We start from the raw sequence: 27,718 nt of genomic DNA on the forward strand, positions 1-27,718 counted from the left end.
AGATAAAATAGACTTTGAAATAAAGTATGTGAAAAGAGACAAAGAAGGACGCTACATAATGATCAAAGGATCAATCCAAGAAGAAGATATAACAATTATAAATATATATGCACCCAACATAGGAGCACTGCAATATGTACGGCAAACACTAACGAGTATGAAGGAGGAAATTAATAGTAACACAATAATAGTGGGAGACTTTAATACCCTACTCACAACTATGGATAGATCAACTAAACAGAAAATTAACAAGGAAACACAAACCTTAAATGACACAATGGACCAGCTAGACCTAATTGATATCTATAGGACATTTCACCCCAAAACAATCAACTTCACCTTTTTCTCAAGTGCACACGGAACCTTCTCCAGAATAGATCACATCCTGGGCCATAAATCTCATCTTGGAAAATTCAAAAAAATTGAAATCATTCCAGTCATCTTTTCTGACCACAGTGCAGTAAGTTTAGATCTCAAATACAGGGAAAAAAATGTTAAAACTTCAAACATATGGAGGCTAAATAACACGCTTCTGAATAACCAACAAATCATAGAAGAAATCAAAAAAGAAATCAAAATATGCATAGAAATGAATGAAAATGAAAACACAACAACCCAAAACCTATGGGACACTGTAAAAGCAGTGCTAAGGGGAAGGTTCATAGCATTACAGGCTTACATCAAGAAACAAGAAAAAAGCCAAATAAATAACCTAACTCTACACCTAAAGCAATTAGAGAACGAAGAAATGAAGAACCCCAGGGTTAGTAGAAGGAAAGAAATCTTAAAAATTAGGGCAGAAATAAATGCAAAAGAAACTAAAGAGACCATAGCAAAAATCAACAAAGCTAAAAGCTGGTTTTTTGAAAAAAATAAACAAAATTGACAAATCATTAGCAAGACTCATTAAGAAACAAAGAGAGAAGAACCAAATTAACAAAATTAGAAATGAAAATGGAGAGATCACAACAGACAACACTGAAATACAAAGGATCGTAAGAGACTACTACCAGCAGCTCTATGCCAATAAAATGGACAACTTGGAAGAAATGGACAAATTCTTAGAAAAGCATACCTTTCCAAAACTGAACCAGGAAGAAATAGAAGATCTTAACAGAGCCATCACAAGCAAGGAAATCGAAACTGTAATCAGAAATCTTCCAGCAAACAAAAGCCCAGGAACAGATGGCTTCACAGCTGAATTCTACCAAAAATTTAGAGAAGAGCTAACACCTATCTTACTCAAACTCTTCCAGAAAATTGCAGAAGAGGGTAAACTTCAAAACTCATTCTATGAGGCCACCATCACCCTAATTCCAAAACCAGACAAAGATGCCATAAAAAAAGAAAACTACAGGCCAATATCACTGATGAACATAGATGCAAAAATCCTTAACAAAATTCTAGCAAACAGAATCCAACAACATATTAAAAAAATCATACACCATGACCAAGTGGGCTTTATCCCAGGAATGCAAGGATTCTTTAATATCTGCAAATCAATCAATGTAATACATCACATTAACAAATTGAAAGATAAAAACCATATGATTATCTCAATAGATGCAGAGAAACCTTTGACAAAATTCAATGCTCATTTATGATTAAAACTCTCCAGAAAGCAGGCATAGAAGGAACATACCTCAACATAATAAAAGCTATATATGACAAACCCACAGCAAGCATTACCCTCAATGGTGAAAAATTGAAAGCATTTCCCCTAAAATCAGGAACAAGACAAGGGTGCCCACTCTCACCAGTACTATTCAACATAGTTTTGGAAGTTTTGGCCACAGCAATCAGAGCAGAAAAAGAAGTAAAAGGAATCCAGATAGGAAAAGAAGAAGTGAAACTCTCGCTGTTTGCAGATGACATGATCCTCTACATAGAAAACCCTAAAGACTCTTCCAGAAAATTACTAGAGCTAATCAATGAATATAGTGAAGTTGCAAGATATAAAATTAACACACAGAAATCCCTTGCATTCCTATACACTAACAATGAGAAAACAGAAAGAGAAATTAAGGAAACAATACCATTCACCATTGCAACAAAAAGAATAAAATACTTAGGAGTATATCTACCTAAAGAAACAAAAGACCTATACATAGAAAACTATAAAACACTGATGAAAGAAATCAAAGAGGACACAAACAGATGGAGAAACATACCGTGTTCATGATTGGAAGAATCAATATTGTCAAAATGGCTATTCTACCCAAAGCAATCTATAGATTCAATGCACTCCCTATCAAGCTACCAACGGTATTTTTCACAGAACTAGAACAAATAATTTCACCATTTGTATGGAAATACAAAAAACCTCGAATAGCCAAAGTAATCTTGAGAAAGAAGAATGGAACTGGAGGAATCAACCTGCCTGACTTCAGACTATACTACAAAGCCACAGTCATCAAGACAGTATGGTACTGGCACAAAGACAGAAATATAGATCAATGGAACAGAATAGAAAGCCCTGAGATAAATCCACGAACCTATGGACACCTTATCTTCAACAAAGGAGGCAAGGATATACAATGGAAAAAAGACAACCTCTTTTACAAGTGGTGCTGGGAAAACTGGTCAACCACTTGTAAAAGAATGAAACTAGAACACTTTCTAACACCATACACAAAAATAAACTCAAAATGGATTAAAGATCTAAATGTAAGACCAGAAACTATAAAACTCCTAGAGAACATAGGCAAAACACTCTCCGACATGAATCACAGCAGGATCCTCTATGACCCACCTCCCAGAATATTGGAAATAAAAGCAAAAATAAACAAATGGGACCTAATGAAACTTAAAAGCTTTTGCACAACAAAGGAAACGATAAGTAAGGTGAAAAGGCAGCCCTCAGATTGGGAGAAAATAATAGCAAATGAAGAAACAGACAAAGGATTAATCTCAAAAATATACAAGCAACTCCTGCAGCTCAATTCCAGAAAAATAAATGACCCAATCAAAAAATGGGCCAAAGAACTAAACAGACATTTCTCCAAAGAAGACATACAGATGGCTAACAAACACATGAAAAGATGCTCAACATCACTCATTATCAGAGAAATGCAAATCAAAACCACAATGAGGTACCATTACACGCCAGTCAGGATGGCTGCTATCCAAAAGTCTACAAGCAATAAATGCTGGAGAGGGTGTGGAGAAAAGGGAACCCTCTTACACTGTTGGTGGGAATGCAAACTAGTACAGCCACTATGGAGAACAGTGTGGAGATTTCTTAAAAAACTGGGAATAGAACTGCCATATGACCCAGCAATCCCACTTCTGGTCATACACACTGAGGAAACCAGATCTGAAAGAGACACGTGCACCCCAATGTTCATCGCAGCACTGTTTATAATAGCCAGGACATGGAAGCAACCTAGATGCCCATCAGCAGACGAATGGATAAGGAAGCTGTGGTACATATACACCATGGAATATTACTCAGCCATGAAAAGAATTCATTTGAATCATTTCTAATGAGATGGATGAAACTGGAGCCCATTATACAGAGTGAAGTAAGCCAGAAAGATAAAGACCAATACAGTATACTAACGCATATATACGGAATTTAGAAATACGGTAATGATAACCCTATATGCAAAACAGAAAAAGAGACACAGATGTACAGAACAGACTTTTGGACTCTGTGGGAGAAGGCGAGGGTGGGATGTTTCACAAGAATAGCATCGAAACATGTATATTATCTAGGGTGAAACTGATCACCAGCCCAGATTGGATGCATGAGACAAGTGCTTGGGGCTGGTGCACTGGGAAGACCCAGAGGGATTGGGTGGAGAGGGAGGTGGGAAGGGGGATCCGGATGGGGAATACATGCAAATCCATGGCTGATTCATGTCAATGTATGGCGAAAACCACTACAATATTGTAAAGTAATTAGCCTCCAACTAATAAAAATAAATGGGGAAAAAAAAAAAAAAACCACAGCAGTTCTCAAAATGTGATCCATGGATCCCTTAGGATTCCCCAACACCCTTTTGGGGAATGTCTGCAAGGTCAAATCAATTTTTACAATAATACAAAAACAAGGTTTACTTTTTACTATATTAAATTTGTACTGATGTTGCTAAAGCAATAGTGGCTAAAACTTCTGGCACCTTAGCACTTACCAAGACAGATCACAAAATTGTACTATTAAAAAAAAAAGCCACTTACTTTTAGTCATCGCATTTTTCACTGCCCTGCACAGTAACAAAAAAAAAAGAAAAAAAAAAGAGAGAGAGAAAGACCAAAGAAAGGAAAAATATCCAGTCTTGTTTAAGAGTATCATTGACAAAGCAATAAAAATTGTGGTTATTGCTAAATCTCAACCTTTGATCAAGTGTGTGTGTAGTTTTTTTAACAACTTTATTGAAATAGAATTAAAATACGTTAAACTGTGCATTTAAGGCATACAATCTGATGAGTTGTAACATATGTTTACACCCATAAAACCATCATGACAATCAAGGAAATGAACAATTCCATCTTTATCTATGGGTTATTTAGAATATATTATTTAGTTTCCAAATAGTTGATGATCTCCCTTGTATCTATTTGTTACTGGTTTGAAATTTAATTTCATCATGGCCAGAGAGTGAACTTGGTATGTATGAATTCTTTAAAAATTTTTGAGAATTGTTTTATAGCTCAAAATATGATCTATCTTGGTAAATATGATCTATCTTCCTTCTGACATGAAAAGAATGTGTATTCCTCATTTATTAGGTACAGTGTTCTGTAAATATCAATTAGGTCAAGGTAGTTGATAATGTTCTCCAAATCTTCTATATAATAACTGATTTTCTGTCTACTTGTTCCATATATTATGAAGACAGAGGTGTTGAAATCTCTGAGTATAATTGTAGATTTGCCTACTTCTTTCAGTTCTATTAATTTTTATATCATATATTTCTAAGTTTTCTTATTAAGTGCATAAATGTTTAGGATTGCAATGTCCTTTTGCCAGACTGACCCCTTCATCAGTGTGAAATGACCCATTTTTATTTGGTAATAATTCTTTGCTCTGAAATCTATTTTCCCCTATTATTAATATAGCCATTCCAACTTTCTTTTGATTAGCATTAGCATGTTATATCTTTTTCCATCCTTTCTATTTTTAAACTATTTTCTTCTTTACAAGTAAAGTAGGTTTCTTGTAGGTAACATATAGTTAGGTCTTGCTTTTTTATCTAGTTGGAAATTCTCTAGCTTTTATATGGAGTATTTGGACTTTTTATACTTAATGTGATTATTGATATGACCAAGTTTAAATGTATGCCACTTGTTTTCCATTTGTTCCATCTGTTCTTTGTTTTTACCACTTTTTCTCATTTATCTTGGATTAATTTATTGTTGTTTATTATTCTACCTTATGTCCTTTGGTAGTTTGTCAGCTTTACCATTGTTTTGTTTTTGTGATTGTTTTAGTATTTACAGTATATATCTTTAACGTATCACTATATACCATCAAGAACTATTATGTCACTTAATGTATAGTACAAGAATGTTAAAATAGTGTACTTCTATTTCCCTTCTTAGTCTATTGTCAGATATTTTACTTCTAAATATGCTATTAACCGCATCATACATTATTATTATCTTTGCATTAAACACTTCTCTTTCAAAGAGATTGTTAAAATAAAGGACATTTTAGATTCTTTTTCATTTACTATTTACCATTTCCTTCCTTTGTGTAGATGCATATGTTCATCTGGTATCATTTTCCTTTTGCATAAACTATGTCCTTCAACATTTCTTGTAGTGCAGGTATGGTAATGATTTCTGTATTTTGAAAATAAACTTTTTATTTTGCCTTTGTTTTTGAAAGATATTTTTTCTCAGTATGGAATTCTGTGCTGACAGGTTTTTTCTTCCTATACTCTAAAGACTGTCGTTCCAATGTCTTCTTGCTTGCTTTGTTTTTGATTAGAAATTGGCTGTCATCCTAATCTTTGTTCCCCTACATGTAATGTGCCTCTGTCTTAAAGATTTTCTCTTTATCCTAGTTTTTAAACAATTTAATTTTAGTAAGCCTTGGTGGAATTTTCTTTCTGTTCTTATGCTGGGGTTCATAGAAGTCCTTGGATCAGTGGGTTTTAAGCTTTCATCAAATTTGGAAAACTTTTAGCCAATATTTCTTCAAGTGTTTTATGCCCCATCCTTCTTTGGGCATTCCAGTTATACACATATTAAATTCTGTGAAGTTTCCCAGCAGTTCACCCAGTGCTTTGTTTATTTTTCCTGTTTTTTTCTCTATTTCATTTGTATTGTTTCAATTACTGTATCTTCAAGTTCACTAATATTTTCTTTTGTGGTGGCTAATCTTTGTTGTTAACTGTTGTTAATTCCATTCAATGTACTCTTCTTCCCAGACATTGCTTTTTCTTTCTTGGATGTTTGATTTAGATTTTCATCCCATCCATGTCTCTCCCTAATGTCCTCAACCTCTCTTCTACTGTCTTGAACATATAGGATATAGTTATGACAACTGTTTTAATATCCTTGTCTGCCAATTTTTCATCTATGTCATCTCTATATCTGTTTCTATTGATTGGTTTTTCTCCTTATTATGGGCTCCTATTTCTTTGCATGCCTGGCAATATTTTTATTAGATACCAGATGTGACTTTTACTTTTGGGAGGATGCTGGGCATATTTGCATCCTTTATATGTTCTTCATCTTTGTTCTGAGACACAATTGAGTTGGAAATAGATTGGTCTTCTGGAGGCCTGCTCTTCAGTTTTCTTAGAGTGGAGCAGAGCTGCATGTGATCCAGGTATAATTTCACACTGTATTGAAGCAAAGCTCTCTGGATATTCTATATTTGCATTTTGTATTTTAAGGTTTTTCCACTCTAACTGCTAAAAACACAAAATATTCCTAAACTTATCTGTTCTTTAGGGCTTCTTATGCCTGCTTCTTTCCAGCAGATCTTTCCCCCACCCTCCACCCTAGAGTAGTTTTCTCACTTGAATGTGCTGATCTGTACTCAGTTGAAGACTTGAGGGGAAATCTTTACTGTTTCCTGAAGTGCTCTCACCTTGAAGCTCCCTCTTTCTATGCAAATTCTGTACTATGCAAATTCTGTACTATGCAACTATGCAAATTTTAGCCATCCACTCAACCTTCCCATGTTCTCAACTCTGTCTGTTCGTCTCATAGATACCACCTGGCTCCATTTGGATTCTTTCAAACTGGGAAATCTCTCAAGACAGAAAGCTGGGGGAAGCATCCAGTTCATCTCATTTGTTTTCCTTCTTTTATGACTCTCCTGTGATGTCTGTTTTCCAATATTTGAACATCATTGTTTGATATATATTTGAAGATAGAATCTAGACTCTAGTTTGTCACTCCATCTTGACTGGAAGCAGAAGTTGAGATTATGAATCTTTTTATAGTCTGCCTGAGAAAAAGGGAGGTACAAAGAAAGTACTCTGCTACATGCTGAAGGACAAATGTTATCTCAAGGAAAAGCACATATACAGTTGTTTGTTTGAGATGTGAGATGAGCTACCTGCTTTCTTCATAAAATCCTACTTTTACTTTAAATAATAATTGACTGATACCCTGATTATTCAGACTTGGCAAACATTTGTTTGAAAATAATAAAGTGTGCCTACGCCTTCAACGACAATAACTGACAGTATTTATTGTCAGTGATAAACCTGCATCTTTCAATTGAAAACTGGGCTTCCCTCATAACTCAGTCAGTAAAGAACCTGCCTGCAATGCAGGAGACCCAGGTTCGATTCCTGGGCCGGGAGGATCCCCTGGAGAAGGAAATAGCAACCCACTCCAGTGTTCTTGCCTGGAAAATCCCACGGACAGAGGAACCTGGCAGACTACAATCCATGGGGTCGCAAGAGTAGGACATGACTTTGGAAAACTTGTATCTGCTACCATAAGTTTGAGAGAGTTTCCTGATATATAACAACTTTTCTGACAAAGTCAGTTATTTTAACAAATGTGGTTTTTAAAATACTTTATAATGAAATGTTCAACATTTGTAATATTGGTATAACTCAGTGAACTAATATTTTCCAAACACTCCATGCCCAATCACAGAGAAAAGGTCCCAGCCAAAATATAAGACAAACATAAGACATGGATTTTAACGTAATGGAATAAAAATGTTTACATGGTTTCAGATTCTGCATTACAGCTAACCTTAATGACATTATTATTATTTGCCATGTTTTGTTTTAATAACAAAAAAGATGACCCGTAATTATCTAAAGAGGCGATTAAAACACTCCTTCCTTTTCCTACCATGTGTCTATGGAGGTTGCACTTTTTTCATGTACTTCAACCCAAAATAACACGTCAGAGAAGGTTGAATGCATAAACAAAACCAGTTGCTTTCTAATAAGTCAATAACATTTTTTAAGCATTAAAAAATGCCAGTCTTCTCATGAAACCCTTTCTGTTTTAGAAAGCATAACAATTTTTTCATAAAAATGTGTTGACTTGTAATGCTTTTGTTTTAAAATAAGTCCATAATTAAATATGTATAAAATGTCTGTTTTAATTTTAAATATAATAAATATTAATAGAAGTAATCCACATAAGCAAAAGCTACTAGAGGCCCTCAATAACTGCTACTATTGTAACAGAGTAAAATATTTGATAATTCATGTGTTAAGGCTATTTTACCCAGAAGAAATAAAACATCAAGCCAATGGTTTTAACTTTAACTGCATATGTGAATTATCTAAAAAGCTTTTTTTTTTTAAAAATGAAGTTGCCTGGGTACCTATCACCCCTAGAGGTTCTAATATGATAAGCCTATGTGTGGTACGGACATCAGGGTAATTCTAGCAGGGCTGAGAATCACTCTATTAATCACACACTCTGAGAAATACATTAGCAAAAACCACAGAGAATATAAAGAGACCTGTATTATAGCCCTGCCCAAATCTGTCCACCACTGCTTTCAATAATGGAGTAAAAAATTAAAATGTTTGCTTCCGCAGTACAGAGTCAGACTTTTGCTGTTCCCTGGAAATCTCAGGAATCCAGATTTCCTGTAAATCTTCCCAACTGCTTTCACCAGATCAGAGGTCAAGTCAAGGTGGCAACAAAAGTTGGGAAAAAAAATCTCCTTTCCTCTTGTTTTCTGGCTCTCTCCCTTTCTAGCCCTTTAGAATAACAGTTCACGCTCCTTTCTAACAGGGAAGGAGAACATTCCCTACAAACCCTGATTCCTTTCACCAGCACTAATCTTGGACCCAAACAAAATTCCTTTCACTCCTTTGCTAATTTTGTCTTGCTTTTTTTTCTTTTTTTCCAGTTTTTTTCTCCTTGGGCTCTGAAAACCAAAAGTCTTCAAGATCCAAAGAAATGAATCTCTAGTAAGGAATTTTAATCCATTCAACGAGATGAGGACAGAGAAAGAGAATCAAAGATGAAGAACCAAAGAGAAATTTCATCTCTTTATAGCTCACTGAATGGACAGCTCTGATGTATACAATATCAAAATTGACTGCAATGTTGAAGGTTCAATCAACTGATTGTTATGGAGAGAATATATATACATATAGTGTATATATTTTCACTTTTTATTCAAAGAATTCTACTCTTTTTTTTTTTTTTTTTTTTGCACCTTATAGGATCAAATAGGTGAAAACGCACCAATTTCTGGAATATATTAATGATAATACATGGAAGACAAAAAGCTGTCAGCTTGAGAATTTGTTTTCATTCAAAGTTACTAGCTAAATTTTTATGGTGTAAGTTAAAAATATGATTAAAGTAGTTAGGTGTGCCAATAACTTGTTTTTTGAGATCCTTTAATTCTATAAATTCATACAATAAGAGATATTATTACCCTAGTCACTGCTAAGAAAATTAAAGTGCAGGGAGCTTACATACCCAGGTCTCCTGCATTGCAGGTGGATTCTTTACAGTCTGAGTCACCCAGGGAAGCCCACACATAATCTGCCCAGGGGCATGCAAAACCAACTTAATGCAGGCAGTATGCTTTTATTCTAACCTACAGGCTTTTCCAGTTTCAAAGAAGATTTAAGCAGCTAGTAAATTCTAATTTTTAATATGTTGAACTAAGTGTTTACTGAAACAGACACCTTTGAAATGATTTTATTTCCAAGTTTTAGGCAGAATACTCATTTTGTATTGCTTTCTCTCCTTTAATCAGATGTCTAATACCATATGTATTAGGAGGAGGAAAAGTGGATTTTTCACACACAAAAAAATATGAATTAATATAATCCAAAAGTCAAGACTGAAGTTCTTGGTTGTCTCTTCCTTTGGGGTCATTTATGGGTTTTCTTAGGAATTACATTCTACTTATCTATGTTTTAATGATAGGAAATCATGAGGTTTTTCTAATGATCAAACATCACAGACCAGAATCAGATTTAACTGTTAAAGCATTCTTTCTCTCAATTTTGTAATCTTGAAGCAGCATTAATTGATTATTAATTAGGCCCTTTCTGACTTTTCATGAAAGAACAATTGTTTGAAGAGTAATTTTCAAGTCATATCAAAAAAAAAAAGCTTGTTTTTAAGGTTCAGTTAAGCCCAATAGTCGCAAATGAAAGAGGAAGACTGGCTCTAAAATCTCTTTCCATGGAATTCAAAAATAAAATGCTAAGACAGCAAATAAAAATGACACAAATTCACAGAAAACAGCAGCAGTCATAAAAAAAAAGTTGACTATGGCACACATAGTTATTAATAATAATAGTAGAAAGTTCAGCATAACATCATAACCCAAATTTGCCTTAAACCTCATATGTTTCTATGTATATCTTTATTTTTGCCTAAATTTAGGATTAAATTTATGCAGGATGAATAACTCTAATTCTGCCTTAAACCACATATACTCCTATATATATCTCTTTATTTTTGCCTGAATAGGATGAAGTTATGATGTTTGCTTTATTTATATATTTGAAAATATTAGCAGAGTATTTTGAGTGTTTTAGTCATTCTAAGGCAGTGCAGATTGTGGTCATAAAAAATCCTTTCAACTCTACTGTTTATATATACTCCATTGTTCAGACTGTAATAAATTAGACGAACTCATTCATCTTCAATTTTAATGTTTTAAAAAGCGTTTCCACAAAGCTCATAATCAGCACAAGGCCACAAGTATACTTAAATTTCCCTTTAAAAGGAGCTTAAATTATTCAGCATATAATTTTAGTAAAACTAATCCCCTTCTGTCACTGGCCAAATCTTTGTTTTTCATGGGTCTTGCTCAGAAAAATCACATATATCAATTATGGGGAAGACTAAAGTTTGAATCTAGAAATCTATAAGAAAGCAAAAGAGACTGAGTAATTATCTTTCATAATATATTTGTTTAGTCCTCTAAGAAAATCCTTCTAATAGTCCAGGGTTAAATATCTTTTAAAATTAGGAAAAAGCAATGCTGCAATTTGAGAAAGTGTGCTGGGAGGAATTTTCATAAGCAAAGGAAGTGGCCGTAGGAATATTGTGCATCTTCATTCTCCTCTGAGTCAAACAGTCCCTTTCTTTATTTCTTTTAATATTTATTTTAATAAAGTATAGTTGATTTACAATGTTGCATTAATTTCTGCTGTACAGCAAAGTGATTCTGTTATGCATACATATTTTATTTTTCATTATGGTTTATCACAGGATATTGAATATAGTTCCCTGTGCTATGCAGTAGGACCTTGCTGTTTATCCATTCTGTATATAACAGTTTACATCTGCAAACCCCAAACTTCCAGTCCACTCCTCCCTGCAAAATTATCCCCTCCTTTCAGTTCTATTCTTAGAATAGAGAAAATGAACGTCAATCAGAAAACAAGCTAATGGCTCAGACAGAAAATACATGACATTCAAGACCGTGCCATATATACATGGGATACAGTAAAAATTATTATTCAAGATTTTTAGAGACTGAAAATATAGGGGAAATAGGATATAGCAGCTAGACAATGGCCTGATTATATGGATCTTTGTGTGCTATTATTTTATGTTTATCTTTAAGTTACGCAGCTTTACATAATACTATTGTTTTATAGTATAAAACAATAGGCCTGGTGTGCCGCTGTCCATGGGGTCTCAAAGAGTCAGACACGACTTGGCAACTGAACACACACACATACACATATACACACATCTTTAGCACATGCTTTTTTTTTTTTTTAGCACATGCTTTTATGTGTAAAAGACTTTGATAATATAATCCTTAGAAGAGTGAAGGCCCTGGCAGCATACCAAGTTCTCAATAAAATACTGAATGTCTGAAAACAAATACCTTATGATTATTCAAAGTAGTGCCTGCCAAAATATGAAGAAATATGTGACTCATCATAGTACATAAAAGTACAGCTTAGCCAACAACACAGGCAATTTTCTTCCCTGACCCTGCTACCTTCTTTAATTATTGTTCTCTTTCCCTTCACTTCCATTTTTAATATAATTAACACCATTAGTTCTCAAATGTCAGTTCCATATTAATGCCTGTTCATGAATATAATTAATCCATGAATATATATTAATTTGTCTGTTACAAAATGAGAAAATTAAGAAAAACTGTTTTATTAATAAAATAACTGTATTGCATTAAAAAGCTTTATTTATTCTTATACTCTTCCTTCATATTTGATGTTACATATTTTAATTAACATAATAATTGGTATAGATTCCTGAGTTTGTTTTATATTGTCATGTTCTATTGTTAATTGTGGCAAAATACACATAACAGAAAACTAACCATCAACCATTTATAGTTCAGTGGCATTAAGTACGTTCACATTGTTGTACAACCATCACCTCATCCACCTCCAGAAATAGGAAAGCTGAAATACTAAACCATTAAACAATAATTCCCTGTTCTCCCTCTCTCTAGCCCTTGGCAATCACCATTCTACTTTCTATCTCTCTGAATCTAACTACTCTAAGTAACTCATGTAAGCAGGATGTCTTTTTGTCACTGGCTTATTTCATTTAGAATGATGTCCTCAAGGTTCATGTTGCAACATGTATCAGAATTTCCTTCATTTTTAAGATTGACAAATATTCAATTGCATATACCGTATTTTACCTATCCATTCATTCACTTGGATGCCTTATGCCTGTTATGAACCTGAGTCTCTTCGAGAAACTGCCTTTTATTTAAAAAATTGAAGTATAGTTGATTTACAATATTAGTTTCAGATGTATAACATAGCGATTCAATATTTAACAGATTATGCTCCTTTTCAAGTTATAAAATATCAGCTCTATTCCCTGTGCTATACAATACATCCTTATAAGTTTATTTTGTTTTATACACAGTAGTTTCTGTTTTGTTATATTCATTCATTCATTTTTTGGTTCCACGTACAAGTGATAACATATCATGTTTGCCTTTCTCTGTCTGGCTTAATTCACTAAGCATAATACCCTCCAGTTTCATCCATGTTGCTGCAAATGGCAAAATTTCATTCCTCCTGTGACTAAGTAATATTCCATTGTATATATTCACCATATCTTCTTTATCCATTCATCTACTGGTGGACATTTAGTTTACTTCCATATCTTGGCAACTGTAAATAATGCTGCTCAAATTAGTATTTTCATTTTCTCCAGGAGTGGAGTTGCTGGATCATGTGGTTGTTCTATTTTTATCATTTTTTGGTGAAACCTCCCTTCCCACCAACAGTGAATGAGGGTTCCCTTTTCTCCACATCCTCAGCAACATTTGTAATTCATAGATTTTTAATAATTTTACTTATTTATTCATTCATTCATTCATTCATTCTTGGCTGTGCTGGGTCTTTGTTGCTGCACGGGCTTTTCTCTAGTTGCAGCACATGGGCCTCCTCTCTAGTTGTGGTGAGCAGGCTTCTCATTGCAGTGGCTTCTCTTGTTGCAGAGCACAGGCTCAATAGTTGTGGCCCAGGGGCTTAGCTGCTCCACAGCATGTAGGATCTTCCTGGATCAGGGATAGGGACTGAATCCATCCAGTTTTGATTTGCATTTCTCTGATGATTAGCAATGTTGAGCATCTTTTCAGGTGCTCTCTGTCATCTTTGGGAAAATGTCTATTCAGGTCTTCTGACCATTTTTCAATCAATCATGTCATTTTTTTATATTGAGTTGTATGAAGTGATGATAGAGTTTGGAAATTAACCCCTTAGTCATCATAGTAGTAGCAGTGTTAGTCACTCAGTGGTATCTGACTCTGCGACCCAATGGACTATATCCCGCCAGTCTCCTCTGTCCATGGGATTCTCCAGGCAAGAATACTGGAATGGGTTGTTATTCCCTTCTCCAGAAGATCTTCTCAACCCAGGGATCAAACCCGGTCTCCTTCATTGCAGGCAAATTCTTTAGTCATCATGTCACTTGCAAATATTTTCTCCCATGCAGTAGGTCATCTTTTCATTTTGTTAGTGGTTTCCTTGAGATCCTGCTTTCAATTCTTTTAGATATATACCCAGAAGGAGAATTGCTGAATTATATGGTAATTCCATTTCTAACTCTTTGAGGAACCCCCACACTGTTTTTCATAGCAGTTGCACCATTTGGCATTCCTATCAACAGTGCCGAAGTGTTTTAATTTCTCCACATCTTTGTGACACTTTTTTTGTTTTTTGACAGTAGCTATCCTGATGGATATGAGGCAGTATCTTATTGTAGTTTTGATTTGCATTTCCCTAAGGATTTAGTGATCTTGAGTTCTTGCTTTAATGTTCTCAGTTGATAAAGCAAGAAGTTGGCAACTCAATCTGTTTTTTTGTAAATTAATTGGTCCTTGAAATCTGAAAGTCTGAGAACTACCAATGTATTATCTTTGTCCTCTTTCTATCCTCTGTTTATCTCCTAAATTCACTGCTTTGGTGTGTGTGTGCTATGCCCAGTCACTCAGTCGTGTCCAACTTTTTGGGACCCCATGAGCTGTAGGTCACCAGGCTCCTCTGTCCATGGAATTCTCCAGGCAAGAATATTGGAATGGGTTGCCATTTCCTTCTCCATGGGATCCTCCTGACTCAGGGATCAAACTTGAGTCTCCTGCATTGCAGGCAATTCTTTACGACTGAGCCACCAGGGAAGCCTCCATCATAGGACCTCAAAAAATGTAATTCTTGTCCCTGATCTTCCTACGGGGTAATTTCATCCCTTCTCACATTTTCATTCTGTGCCGTATGCAATGACTTTCAAATCTCTAGTATTAAACCATGTCTGTGGAATACTAAGACTTGTGCAAGGCACTCTGCAAGGAACACAGGAAATTAGGTGTGGCCCTGCTCTCAAGGAGCTTACTGTTTAGTAACAGAGAGTTGTGCATAAAGAGCTATGAAAGGAACATGTTTGAAATCACAAATATAGAGAACAGACTGGTATTTGCCAAAGGGGAGGGGCTTGGGGAAGGGATGAAGTGGGAGGTTGGGGTTAGCAGATATGAGTTTTTATGTATAAACAACAAAGTCCTACTGTATTATAGCACAGAAAACTATATTCACTATCCTATGATAAACTGTAATGGAAAAGAACATTAAAAAAGAATGTATATATTTGTATAACTGAATCACTTCGCTGTATGGCAGTAATTAACACAACATTGTAAACCATGTATACTTCAATTTAAAAAGTAAATATGAAAGAAACATGTTTGGAGCACAAAAAAAAGGAATGGCTATTCCCATCTGACCCGAAGTGGACAGTAAAGGTGGCATAAAGGAGAGTTTGAACTGAATGAGTCTTGGAATTGCTTAACAGGTAGGAGAAGGGGAGACAGGTATCAGCTGAGCAAAATCACACTGGGAAACTGCCAGCAGTCTACCACCACTTAAGGTGCTAGGTATGTGAAGAATGAGGAGTAGCAATAGGAGAAAACAGGAGGGAGTACCCTAATGTATGCCATGCTAAAAAATCTGCACAATAAAGACATTGGTTAGCTATGGTAGAATTTTAGGCTAAGGAAATCATATAGTCAATTCTGCAGTTTAGAACCATCTATCTGATGGCAGAGCGGATAGTGGATTAAAGAAGAGAAGATTCAAGCAGGGAAGTCTCTTACATGGTCATTTCAATCGATCGTGTGAGAGCTAACGAAGGCCCAAACTGAGACAGCAGTTGTGGAAAAGAAGAAAGGGCATACAACATAGAAATGTGAAGGCATGAAATTGATGGTACTTGGTCACCAGTTGGATTTGGAGAACAGGGAAAAGGAGTTTAGGTGACCAAGAAGGTTCTGTCTTGGATGACAAAACAGATGTTAGTACTACGTACTAAGAATGGAAACATAGGCAAAGGAAAGGTGAGTTCATTTAGGGACACTCGGAGCTTGTGATCTCTCTGTGGAATACTCAGGGGGTTACAGAAAGAGGTCAAGGCTAGAGACACAGCTTTGTAAGACAGAGGGCGAAGTCGTATACAGCAGACATAGCAGGTGTCCTGCCAGCATTTCTCCATATTCATCATTCTGAACTTGCCCACCCAAGGGCTTGTAACAGCAAGAGCCTGTGACTCCACTGGGAGTGGGTTGGTGTGCTGGTTACCTCTAAACTGGGGAGTGACTGCTAACAGGTATGAGGTTTCCTTTTCGGGATGATGAAAATATTCTCAAATTAGTGTGATGTTGTGTAACTTTGTGAAAATACTAAAACCAGTTCAGTTCAGTTCAGTCGCTCAGTCATGTTTGACTCTATGCGACTCCAGGAATCGCAGCACTGCAGGCCTCCCTGTCCATCACTAACTCCCAGAGTCCACCCAAACCCATGTCCTTTGAGTCGGTGATGCCAACCAACCATCTCATCCTCTGTCATCCCCTTCTCCTCCTGCCTTCAATCTTTCCCAGCATCAGGGTCTTTCCCAATGAGTCGGCTCTTCGCATCAGGTGGCCAAAGTATTGGAGTTAAAGCTTCAGCATCAGTCCTTCCAATGGACACCCAGGACTGATCTCCTTTAGGATGGACTGGTTGGATCTCCTTGTAGTCCAAGGGACTCTCAAGAGTCTTCTCCAACACCACAGTTCAAAAGCATCAATTCTTCTGCACTCAGCTTTCTTTATAGTCCAACTCTCACATCCATACATGACTACTGAAAAAAACCATAGCCTTGACTAGAGGGACATTTGTTGGCAAAGTAATGTCTCTGCTTTTCAATATGCTGTCTAGGTTGGTCATAACTTTCCTTCCAAGGAGTAAGTATCTTTTAATTTATGGCTGCAGTCACCATCTGCAGTGATTTTGGAGCCCAGAAAAATAAAGTCAGCCACTGTTTCCACTGTTTCCCCATCTATTTGCCATGAAGTGATGGAACCGGATACCATGATCTTAGTTTTCTGAATGTTGAGCTTTAAGCCAGCTTTTTCACTCTCCTCTTTCACTTTCACCAAGAGGCTTTTTAGTTCCTCTTCACTTTCTGCCATAAGGGTGGTGTCATCTGCATATCTGAGGTTATTGATATTTCTCCTGTCAATCTTGATTCCAGCTTGTGCTTCCTCCAGCCCAGCATTTCTCATGATGTACTCTGCATATAAGTTAAGTAAGTAGGGTGACAATATACAGCCTTGACATACTCCTTTTCCTATTTGGAACCAGTCTGTTGTTCCATGTCCAGTTCTGACTGTTGCTTCCTGACCTGCATACAGATTTCTCAAGAGGCAGGTCAGGTGGTCTGGTATTCCCATCTTTTTAAGAATGTTCCACAGTTTATTGTGATCCACAGTCAAAAGCTTTGGCATAGTCAATAAAACAGAAATAGATGTTTGTGCAAATTTAAAAGGGGAAACTTAAAAGCGTGTGACACATCTCAAGTTTTTCAACATGAGAAAAAAATTCTACAGCTCAGCTTACCTGAACTATTTGATCCAAAATGTGCCCCATATTTTCGTACCTATGTGCTTTTTGTCCTGTTGTTTCCTCCTAGAGTCTTTTTTTTCCCATTCCTCTCCCCCATATTTTCAAATCCTTTTCTTTCTTCCAAACCCAGCTAAAACCCTCTTTTTCTACACAGGCTGGTGGTATGCTTTATACTTCTCTGACATTTTATTTTGCCTTCTACTTATTTATTCTATTCTCTTCTCCATTTAATAGACTTTCACATATCTTAAAAAACTTTAGGTTCTTGAGAACAAGAGTTGTTTCATCTATAAATCCTATCAAATGCCTTGCTTATAGTAGTCTTTCAAAAATGTTTAGTAAATCAATATATCAAGAATTGTAGTTTCAAGGGGAATCTAGGGAAAAAAGACAAATAAACTAAATTAATAACAACAAATTTTCAGCTAAACTCTCCATCATCAAATAAGTGATTATGATACAACTGATAGTCGAAGGTTACATAGTCACAATTCTTTTTGGAAAGATTTGAGATTTTGAAATTTGAGGTGTCATGATCAGAGTACAATATATAATAACATGTTCAGGTCCTTGTAGTCTGACTAACTATATTAAAAATAAAACCAATAAGCATAAAACTGTTCAGTGATTTTATCCTGCACTCGAACACATGAAGCTACTAGTGTAGAAAATGTTGCAGTGATGGTTTCTGAGTCCTCTGTCAGTTGAGGATCTGTGCAGTAGCATCTTCCTTTGATGAAGTGCAAAGGAATTTACTCTATAGCCATAGGGATCTGTTCTTTTTAAACTCTTTGTCGTTAAATCCCTCCACAGACTGAAGCTCAGCAACTTCTCTTTCCCTGTGCTGCCTGAAAAGGAGGAGATATGGAGATGTAAAAACTCTAACTGTTCAGCATGAATAATAATAGCTATTATTTGTTGAGCATTCACCATGTGAATTTTTTTAAGGTGTTTTCTATGTGCTAGCTCATTTGGTTTTTATACAAATCGTGGGGCAAGGACTACTACAAACCAAGTTAACAGATGATGAGATGAGACTTGAAGCACATAGAGGTTAATTTGCCCATGGTCACACAGGTTGATAAACGGTAGGCTCATAACACATCCTCAGGCATCCTTAATGCCCATTACAGGTTTAGTGCATTAGATGTTTTTTTTTTTTTTCATTTAATACTCACAAAAATTCTATAGGGTAATTATCTCCCCTTATTTTATAGGTAAAGAAACAGATTCTTAGTGAGATTAAGCAGCATGCACTTGCTAAATGGCAGAGCCTAGGTTGGACTCTGTCTTCAAAGTCCTACTCCAACCCTTACCTTCCAGTTGGCTCTTCAGGGCTGGGGAAGCTCCCAGGTTGTGAGTGAGGGAGTCTGCATCTCTAATTTCACTGCTTTGCTCAATGCTGGTATGAAATGAATTTTAATACTGGCTCTCTACCTAGGTCTGTAGCACCTTTATTCTTTCTCAACTGCCTTTTTTTTTTTTTTTTATTGGTCTTGTTTATCTAACAAGACCTCCAAAAATTATGCAGACCTCTCCTATAATTCTCCTCCGAGCCTAACTACCCGAGTCTTAAGTGTAAAACAAAAGACTCGGGTGTGCGCACGGGGGAGAATGACCCTAACTCTCAACCGCCATTTTAAATATATCATAGCTGATTTTTCAGTATTTCAAACAGAGGTTTTAAATGAATACTTAACCAGAATGAAATCCAGAAGCACATTGGCACATTATCTCCTCTTTCTTGGGGGAATATATATTTGCAAGCACAAAGATAAGCAGGAATTATTGTGGATGAGTCAGGTAATTTGTTTTTTATTGCAAATTACCTGATACTAATCTTTTTTTTTTTTTCCCAGTGGGTTTTGTCATACATTGATATGAATCAGCCATGGATTTACATGTATTCCCAATCCCGATCACCCCTCTTTAAGGACACCATATGAAATCCTAGGTTGAACATGGGCAGTAACTTCTCCCTTTAGTTATATTTTTCTAATTCTCCTTTTAGCTGAACTCACCTTACGACACCTCTCTTTTATTATACACTATGTTATAATATATATGCACATATATATTTGTATACATACATACTTGTAAATATATTTATCTGCATATATATCGATAACATAATATATAATCAAATAGTAAAGTATATAAAGCCACATATAAGTACAAGTAAAGAAAAAGGAAGTGTTATATGGAATAAATACAGAAAGCTATAAAAAATAACGATGAATTGCCTGGCCCAGAGCTGGTATTTAGTAAATGATAGATATCATTCAGTTCAGTTCAGTTTAGTTCAGTTCAGTCGCTCAGTCATGTCCGACCCTTTGTGACCCCATGAACTGCAGCATGCCAAGCCTCCCTGTCGTGGCTTTATATCCAGACAGAAGACCTCGGTCTTCTCAAAGTTCATTAAGGGGAAAGGAGGATGTGGAGAGTCCAGGGGGATCTTATATATACTCAGTCCACAATAAAACTTGGTAAGTAACTCGAGAATTATCCATCAAGGCTATCAGAGCACAGAACAATTATTTAGAGCCTGTAAATTAGAGAAGACAGTTTGAAGGTATAACAGTTCACGCTAGTCTAGAAGACCAACTAAAATCTCCAGATATGGAGGGTCTGAACTAGAGTAGAGAAGGACATTTTGAAGAATGTATCAAGAGCATTGGTGCTGAAAAAGAAACAGACCCTGAAGCATTTTTTCCCATACCTATTTTACTAACTCTGTATTGGCACCTAAATGCTTTCTAAATTTGTCACTTGTTTTAAGGTCATGGAAAAAGACAGAAAAATAAAATAATTTTGCAGTAATCATGTTATATAAATTAAAACGAGCTCAAGTGGTTTTTTTTCCCCCCCCAAATGACTATTTCTTCCAGTGAGGCCTTAACAAATCATGTTTTTCTGCATTTTGGATTCTGAATCAGGATGCTCTGCTACTAAGTCACAGCAGAGTTGACTCTCTTCGCTTCTATTAGGTAACATATGTGAATGGTTATGTTGTTAACTATTAAGGAAGGGTGGGGTGTATGTGGAATAAATCTAGGACAACATTTGCAACTATAGTCACAGAAGACAAAGACTAAGCTCCCAATTTTCAAAAAACACTGCCAGGAAGAAAAATCTTTTTCCATCTTACTCTGATTATATTTTCTCTCAAGTATAAAAATCTCACATTTACTTAATATACCTAATCTTTATCCCATCAGTCCTCTTGGAATAAGAATGGAACATCTTGAGAAAATTGTAGTTCATGTCAAGCAAAAAAATTACAGGTACAGATAGTCTTAAATGTATTGTTGAAAGACTCACCTAGAATGGAGGAGATGATTTTATTTCTAAAAAGAGAAGTGAAAAAGTGGAAATGAAATGAAGATATACATACATATATAAATATATGTATGTATATATACACATGTGCATGTGTGCTAATCGTGTTTGATTCTGTGACCCCATAAGTGGTAGCCAGCCAGGCTCCTCTGTCCATGGAATTTTCCAGGAAAAATACTGGAGCAGGTTGCTACTTCCTACTCTGGGGCATCTTCCTGACCCAGGGATCAAACCCACATCTTCTGCATGGTAGGCAGATTCTTTACCACTGAGCCAGCTGAGAAGCCCCATACACACACACACACACACACACACACACACATACATTTGCACCTCTATAAAATAGCAACTTGCTTCATTTAGAAAAGTTACTTCTAGAAAGAGTAACTTCTGTCTCTTTAAGAACCACGAGTGAAAATGGAAGTCACTAGTAAGAAGGGACTGGCTGTAAACAGGTCCAATGGGCTCCTGGGAGTCTTGCTGAGAGAGGACATTTGGGGTTGGACTAAAACGTCAGTTGGGAAGAGAAGGGAAGAAAAAGGCAAAGTTAAGTAAGAGCCTAGGTATGTTTTTAATTTTAAACATAACCTTGAGTGGATTTACTTTCAATTTTAATGCAAAAGAATAGCAGAATAATATTACATATAAAATATAATTAGATTGAATTAGATATTACTGAATGTGAGAAATGTAGTATCTTCGAATTCCCCAAAATTTAAAAATACAGCTTCAGAGTAGACCAGAGTTATACACAATTTTACTTGCCCCATCTTTAATATAAATTATTTTTAAATTCCCATTTAACTTTAAAGCCAGGGACATCCAGTAAGATTGGTGACTTGGAATAAAAAGTAGGGACCCACTTAGCTTTTTTTCTTCCTAATCTCAAAGACTGTCCTCGACCTCTGCACTGGATGGATGAATTATTGCCTGCAACCCATCCGCTTCTTTCAGTATATTTTACTTAAGTACTCTGGGGATGAAATTTGGACCCAAGGAGGACTAGGTCGTTTCTGGGACTATGTGTGTCAGCTGTTCACGATTTTCTCTCACGCAAAACATGTTTAATTTAACACCTAGGGTATTTTCCCGCTAGATATCCTTCCACCCGCGTCTCTCCTCACCTGGCATTGTCACTCTTGTCAATGCCACGTGGAAACCTAGGTTCCAAGATTCTTGGGGGCACTTCGCTCTGATGATAGGGGACACACCCAAGTTTAAAGATGGACAAGTAGGATACACAGAACATACTGAAGACAGACCCGGTTTACTCTGCTTTAGGCGAAGGGCTCTGGATGTTATCTGCCTAGGCGCGGCACACCCTGGATGCAGTGCCAAGTGGCCACCCGGAGGCTAAGCAATGGGGAGGGAAACAGGGGAGCAGTGAGAAGATACCTCAGTGTGGAAACTGTTCTCTGCTGTAGACCCCTTACAAGTTCCGGACTTGTCACCTCCTGCCCCCTTGCCACCATCACCTACATCAGATCGGACGACAAGAGAGAAAAAGGCAGTTCATTAGCAATAATGGGTATCAAGTACAGCGCGTAACTGGAATAGGTAGACGGTCGCGCCCCGCTCCCCAGCGCTCACGGAGACGCCAGGACCTCGGAGGGTGCAGAGCGAGCCCGAAAGCACCCGGAGCTCCTGTTGCTCCCGCGCCGGGTCAAGCCAGTGAGCCACAGCCCCACGCGGCCACCACGGCTTCGAGCTCGCGGGGAGACTACAGCTCCCGGCAGGCCCCGCGCCGGCCGCGCGCCCCCGCCCCTCGCGCGCCCCCGCCTCGCACGCCCCGGCCCCCCGCCCTCGGGCCTCAGGACGGGACGGGGCGGAGGGAGGGAGGGAAGAAGGGGCGCCTGTGGCGGGCGGGATTCTGCGAGGCGCGTGAAGCCTCGCTGGCTCCTGGTCCAGGACCCAGACGCTGGCAGGCTTGGAGTTTCTCACGACCAGCCGAGCCAGGCTCTGTAAGTAATCGCCTCGGGGAGCACGGAACAGACACCGAAAAAGTTAGCGCCGCCGCGGCCGCCGCTTTGTTCTCCCGGCCCGTCGGGTGAGGCGGCGTTGGCGGCGGCCGCCCCTCCCCCACCCGCCCGCACGCGGCGGCGGCGACGACGAGGGCGGCGGGACTCGGACCCCGTGCCGGGCTGGGCGGCGGCCGCCGGGGCTGGGCGGGAAGTTGGCTGAGCGCGAGGCGGGAGGAGCGGGCGGTGGGCGCCCCGGCGAGCGGGGGCGCCGGCGCGGCCGCCAGATGGGGCCAAGTTCCGGCGAGGGCGCCGACGCCAACTTGGAGTCACGGTACGCCGGCGACCACCGCGCTCGGCCCCTCGGTCTCCATCTCTTACCGGATCCCCCTCCCCCCCCGCAACTAGCTCCCGACGCCAGACGGGCGGCACTCACGCTGCCGAATTTGGGATGAGCCTTTCCCTTTTCTTTACACCGCTTTTCCTTGCAGCCGTCTCAAAGGGGTGAGTCGTTGGTGCTTAGGGCACGTAAGCCCCCACCCCAGTTTCCTGACTCGTTTAGTTTTGCAAGTTGCCGCGTTGTTCCGAGTCAGTCTCACCCCCGGGAGGTTTTTCTTAAGATGAAACACTGAGGAGAGCGTCTCTTTCTTTGAGCAATAAAATAACCACAGACTATTCGATTGCCTGTTGGAGATTTTATTTGAAGTCAGAAGCAGAGGCCTTGCCGTGTGCAGCAGGCACGAATATAAATCGAGCGACGGCATGTGTGAGAGCTGCAGACTTTTCCATACACAGATTGATGGCTTGGACGTAACTGTCTCTTCAACCACACCCATCCCCACAGGAAATAAGACTATCAGTGTCATCTTTGATTAGGAAGGATAAGTTACACCCTGAACTTGGTTAGACACAGCCTTAATGAGCTGTGGAGGCAAATGAAAACTTTTAAAAAACCGTAATTTGTACTCTAGAAACTGTTATATTACTCTTACACTGCTTCTACTTTGTACTCACTGCTTCAGTTTTTCAAGTTTTAGCGGCTGTGATTTTGCTTAGATCAAGATTACTTACCCAACTTGAATGCAGCGAGGGTGGGGGAATATCTTTGGATTCGTTGCCCCGAGCGGGGTCTAGGCCAGGTTTACTTAATAGGGGAACCCGCTTCTCCCTCCTGTTAGCATGTGGATTCAGAGCAAGCATGGACATTTCAGCCAAAAAGTTTCACGTTTTAATAAAAGTATGTAAAACGTGTCACAGAAGCCTTCGTGTTAGGTTTTGCTTCAGTAGGTCATGTAGATGGTGGTCGGCCTGATCAGAGGAACTTCATTTGACAAGCCAGTTTTCCATCCTGAGTTAAGAATGTTGACTTGTTTATTATCTTGAGATGAATCGTAGTGAGTCTTTTAAATATATAGGTTTTATAAGCTTTCAGTTTCGTGAGGTGACCTGTTTAAAATAGAAATATCTCTTAGTGGGTTGTGTTTCATCTAAAAACTGCCATATCCCCCCAAAAGTTTAATACATCAAGTTTTCGGACATTAAGTTTTTAAAGTTATGTAAGAATTGGAAAAATCCCCTACAGGAGGAAAGAGAATAAATGGTCATTTAAAGTTGATGAAAATATTACCATATTGAAGTTAATTGCTCATTTTAAAAAGAAACTACTTTTAGAGAACTTGATATTAGGAAATTATTGGCTAATAACAGCTTTAAATTTGATTTAATAATAATTATGCTTGTGATTTATAATCTGTGCAGATAGTCCTTTGAGTCTCTCTGATTATGTAATTCAAATTGAACTTGTATGTGAGCCTCTTTGGAGCAGTTGTCTCATTAATGAAAAAACTTGAGATAATGTTCTGGAGATGTTTTAATTTTAATTTCAGTGTAGAGAAAAGTTTTCTCCACTTCTGTGGTCAGTTTATAGTGACCATAAGTATGAAATAGCTCACTGGCTGTTAGCTAGTCAGATTTCTCAGATACCACTGATGCAAAGAGAGGTGATGTAGATACATCAAGCCCAACATAAATTCGTAGACTGGAAGTTTGTAATCTTAACAGCAGATAAAGTTTTCACTGCCTGAGAGAGCAGACTTGGTGTGCTCACTCTCTGTTCTCTGACTGTGGGAAAGACTGAGATGCAAATACCCATGGTTTATTTTAGATGAACAGAATTTTACCAGCAACAATTTAGTTAATGCTGAGCTCTTAGGAGGAAAAGTATTTATATTAATCTAAGGTAATAGTTACATTTTTGAAAATAAATAGATGTAGGAATTGCTAGAAACTATGATTTTTTTAAAAACCAACAATAAAGTTATTTGTATTTTTTATACACTATAAAAGCAACATCAGGGTTATTAAGCAAAGTCAAGCCTGTATTGAGGTAGAACATGGATACTGACTTCAGGACACTTGTAAAGTATTGCACTGAAAAATGCCACATGCTTTTTTACATATTAAAATAATACAGTACTTATCAACAGAAGAAAAAAAATTATCTGTTTTCATTAGCATTCCTAGCACACAAAACTAAGTCAAACCAGGAAAACCTGTTACTAGTAGAGATTCATGGTAAATATTACGCTATTCTGAATAGAGAAAGTGTTTTACCTCTTCACTGTTACCTTTACTGAGTTTAAGAAGGACATTGGCTACACTGAATAATGAGCTTCCCTTTTGAAGTATCTACTAGCTGGATTTGTTTTGTCTTTCTGGAATCCTCTTTGCTTCTCTCTCTGTTTCCCTGACTCCTACTTATCCTTTAGGTTTTAGCTTCCTTAAAGGTGCCTTGCCTGTGACCCCAGTTGAAATTAGGTCCTCTCAAGATACTCTGCCATATCACCTTTCGTAATTTGTAATTGCTTTGCTGTTAATACGAATATTTGTTTAATGCGTGTATCCCGTATCACACAGCAAGCTCCAGGGAGAGCAGTAGCCATGTGTGTTTTGGTCACTAGTAGCGTAGAGTTTCTCATAACAGTCTAGCAAATGATAAAGTATAGTATTAGTCCTTCAGTCATGTCTGACTGTTTGTGACATTATGGACCAGGCTCCTCTGTCCATGGAATTCTCCAGGCAAGAATGCTGGAGTGGGTTGCCATTTCCTACTCCAGGGGATCCTCCCAACCCAGGGATCGAACCCAGGTCTCCCACATTGCAGGCAGATTCTTTACTATCTGATCCATCACATTTGTTGAATGAAAATGCTGCTTTTGAGCTTCTTGTAATTAGAGGCTTTGCTAAGAAATGAGATAATGTAAATGTAGGGAAGGATTGAGAGAGAGCTCAAATTGTGATGTTACCATGAAGTAACTCTCAGTTAAGTTCTCTAGCCTCCAGGACCTTTGTTTTTACCCTGTAGTAATAATAGGGCAGGTTGGACTCAAGATTCCTTTAATATGCCACCTTTTTTACTCCATTCAACAATAGTGACAGATTTTATGCTTATTTGAATAAAATATATAACAGATAATTCCCCAAAAGAGTATTTGAGATGTTTCAAATAAAAATGCTTGCCAACTCATAGCTATTAGGAACAAACATATCTAATTGATTTATAAATTAGTAAAATGTACTATTGTTTGTTTTGTGATTGAAACATAAAGACAAAATAGAGGTATTTCTTTTTTTTTTTTTAATTTAGTCTTAATGTTTTAAGGCTATATCTCAGATCAAATCAAGGTTCATAAAACAAAACAGAGAGAAAACAGATGGGATGAGTGGGCAAAAGCTAAGACAGCTCACTTTTTCTATTTGTGTTCATGCTGAAACTTTAACAAATACTTTAATATAAAAGTAAGACATAGTTTACTAGTAGTTATTGATAGTACTGATCATTGATTGTAATTATAAGACAGGTACTGTTATTTGGCTAACATTAGCAGGTATTATTTGGAAATTTAGTGGGAAGACAGCCGTCAAAAATAAGTTGTTATTATTGAACACAGCAGTATCTTGTCATTTAAAGTATTTAACCTGCATGCAGTACTATTCATAGATATTTTGCTGACGTTTTTATGAAGTTTATTCAGCTTTTTTTGAAACTACTCAAGTCATGTATGTTGAGAACCTTTTACCTCATGAGAAAACATGTTCTAGATTGTTGGAGGTGACATGAAGTTGTATAAAGAACAAGGTCTTCGGAGTCAGAGGGACTTTGATGTGAATTGCAGTTCCATCACTTATTAGCTGTATAGTCATGGGCAAGCAACTATTCTGAAACTCTGGCTCCTTTTCTGTAAAAGAGTTAAACAGATTCCCTGTGGTCAGAGCAAGGGTTTAATAAAGTGTATCTTAATTGCAGAGTTTAGTGTAAAGTGGGAGCTTAATTATTAATTATTTACTCTAAATACTATGAAAATTGCTGAAACTTACTGAGCACTTCTGATAAGCCATAAGTGTATTGTCCATATAGTTGCGCAGTCCTCATTAACATCCTGTAAGGTAAGTAAAGAGTGCTGTTGTCTTCATTTTATTTCTGCCCTCTGCAGTGATACTGAATAAACCAATTATTCTCTGTTAATTCCTTAATCTTATGTTTGCTCTGTATCCACAAGTTGTCCATCAACACAACTTCCTGGCTGTGTGGTGTAAGTAGGGATAACACTTTGTAAGTGAATA

The 27,718-nt window shown here is 37.4% G+C and overlaps 1 protein-coding gene and 1 long non-coding RNA gene across 3 annotated transcripts in view; one reads left to right on the plus strand and one right to left on the minus strand.

Moving 5' to 3' along the window:
* Positions 1–17,969: 17,969 nt before the first annotated feature.
* On the minus strand, positions 17,970–23,752 carry LOC122703777. Its single transcript, XR_006343604.1, has 3 exons — positions 23,532–23,752; positions 22,533–22,612; positions 17,970–18,646 (listed from the first exon to the last, which is right to left on the minus strand). It is a non-coding gene; the product is annotated as an uncharacterized LOC122703777 (long non-coding RNA).
* PRKD3 (protein kinase D3) overlaps positions 22,927–27,718 on the plus strand; it is an 86,026-nt gene continuing 81,234 nt past the window's right edge. The window contains exon 1 of one of the 2 annotated variants that reach the window (XM_043918223.1): positions 22,927–23,098. The gene's annotated coding sequence lies outside the window, so the exon portion shown is untranslated. Of the gene's footprint in view, positions 23,099–23,361; positions 23,600–27,718 lie in introns of those variants that run through there. The other variant, XM_043918224.1, reaches the window with a different exon arrangement.

The sequence above is a fragment of the Cervus elaphus genome, chromosome 11, assembly GCF_910594005.1.
Source record: "Cervus elaphus chromosome 11, mCerEla1.1, whole genome shotgun sequence".
Classification (NCBI taxonomy): domain Eukaryota; kingdom Metazoa; phylum Chordata; class Mammalia; order Artiodactyla; family Cervidae; genus Cervus; species Cervus elaphus.